Consider the following 2,601-nt stretch of genomic DNA (forward strand, 5'->3'; position numbering starts at 1 on the left):
TAATTGGGCTCACCACGAGTTTCTACCTCCGCCATAATCCGAGGACATTAATCCGGTTGCTGCCCAAGTCATTGAAGAAGGAGACCCCAAGAATAGAGGGCGCTACCAGGTCGGTTGAGTGGAGCGCAAAACATAGGTAACAAATCAAGAGACCCTTGTTGAATTATTAAGCAAAAACAAAAAGGGTTAGAACAGGAGTTTCTTTGTCAAAATGACCAATAGAGCAGAGCCTACGACATTTGATAGTTCCCAATATCATGATGACTGTATTACAATTTTAAGGGAAAAACAATGGTTATCCTTCCTAGAGAAGTTTAACGGGAACAATGAAGAAGTAACCAAGTAGTTTGCATTTACATTTAATGGAGAGAAAGGATTGATAGGCAACTTCTCTTTTAGGATTTCAGAGGATACCATAGCACAAACCTTAGGAATCAGCCCAGAAGGAGAAAAATATTTCAAAACAAAACAATTTAAGGAAAAATCATGGACAAAATTCATGTCTAGGTCAAGGGTTTCCTCTGTCAAATGGAAAAAGGGCATCCCTAGAAGCTGGCTGATGCACCCATGGGATGAAAGGGTGTACATTATTCAGAAATTTGTTACGTGTGAAGGTCGTTACAACATAGTCTATCTATATCACATCAAACTCCTGTTGCACTTAAAAGGGCAATGTACCATCAGTTTACCTTACTTCCTCCTACAGAGTTTGACTAAAATGGCAAAGACCATTCAAAAACGAAAGGGTAATGAGGATAAGAGTTTATGTCATTTTGGGTTGATCAAAATTTTAATTGAATTTGAAGTGCAGAGGAGGGGAAAAACATGGAAGGAATTTTTGGTTGCTAATCAAATCAAAGATGGAGAAGATGAACAGGAACAATAAGAGCGCTCAGAATTTATGCTTGATATTGATGAGGAAATCCCTGTGCGCAAGTCAAGCAATGTTCCTCCACACAACAGTAGTGTAAGGACAAGAAAGATGCGGCAAGAAGCTGCCCAAAAAATTAAGCAAGACAAAATTTTCACTACATATACAAGAATATCAAGGAGAAGACAAAAGACCCAAACACAAGAAGATCAACCAAAATCAAATGCACATGCACCGATGGACATTGAGAGTAGTGCTCATTCACAGCCAGGACCGGAAGCCGAAATGGAAGTTGAGAGTAACAATGGACAAGGGAAAGAGCCAGCACCTGCAAACAAGAAACAAAGGAGGTTAGAAAAACAAATTGAAAAGCTAAAAGAAGAATTGATGGAGGCCAACATGCTAGAGAAGGTCATCAAGAAGGAGAATGAAATGTTGAGAGCTCAGAGCAAGGAGACTCAGCAGAAAAATGAGAAGCTCCAGGAGCAAATCAAAGAACTCAAGGCTGAACAAACCGACATTTGCAAGTGGGCAACCAAATGGTATACTCAAAAGAAAGCTCTCAAAGAGAAATACAAGAATTTGAAACATAAGCTCCACGTTCAGAAGAATGCCCAAGCTCAGAAGAATATAGATGCATTGTTACAAGCGGCAGAGGCACAAGCAGGAACAGAGTATAAAGGGAGCACATCAGGATTAGCATGAGGACATGCTAAATCATTGAGCTTGGGGGAGATGTTGGTACCATTTCATTGCCATCCTTTTCTTCTAGAAATCCATCATTTGTCTATCTTTTTCTCCCATAAACCCCTCATAGTCCATTGAAATTGATTAATCAAAGCATTATAGTTGTTAATTTACATTAAATTTAATTTGTGAATTTTTATGTTAAAAATTAGGAATTTTCAACAAAAATTACAGGATGTCATGACTTCCTGTAAATGGTTTATGATGTGACACGTGGCATGGCAGGAAAGTCAAAACAAAGGATAGGAACGTGATCTGGAATGTACATACATGGTGAAAGATCTATTCAACAACGAATCTAAAGCTCCTGGATACATGGTCAACGCTGGTCAAACCCAGCCTTTTTGGTCACAAAAGCAGCAAAAAGCCAGAGTTTCCCAAACTGATTTCGTTTTTCTTTGGAAATCAGTTAAGATTAGAAAAGACAAAAATCACTCTTTTGTAAAAGCAGAAACATCTGCATAATGTATGTACATTCGATTTAGAGGGAAAGTTAGCGAACATAGGATAAGAGACAAGCAGATAAAAGACTGCGTATTGTATTGTATAGAACGATTATTATTCTTGTGTATTGTTTCCATAACATTGCTCTTGCATGTGATTTCGACTTCCAGAACTTAATTACAGTAATCGTTTTACCTTTACAGTGCTTATGCGTTAATATTCTCATCGATTGAAGTTTCTTAAGTGTGCCAGTGAAGCGTGGACGGGCCCTACGTGGAATTGGTATACTTCTATTTTCATTTCCATAGTGTTTTCGAATCTGAATAGTGTGAATAGCGTTTAATGTTATTTTCTTGCTTGTGAATTTATTGATTTGATTAGAAGTTCTTGCAAATAATATTCATGGTGATAGCTTGAGAATTCGATTACTAGATCATTGAATAATATCTTGTAAAAGATTTGATCGATCATTAGATTTCGAAGTATCTCTATGGACTCTGTTTTCATGCATTTAAAATTTCAGTGTGTTTAAAAGAGAT

The sequence above is a fragment of the Pinus tabuliformis genome, chromosome 3_1 (assembly GCF_031772625.1).
Source record: "Pinus tabuliformis cultivar Carrire ecotype Pingquan chromosome 3_1, CPIR1, whole genome shotgun sequence".
In the NCBI taxonomy this organism is placed as follows: Eukaryota; Viridiplantae; Streptophyta; class Pinopsida; order Pinales; family Pinaceae; genus Pinus; species Pinus tabuliformis.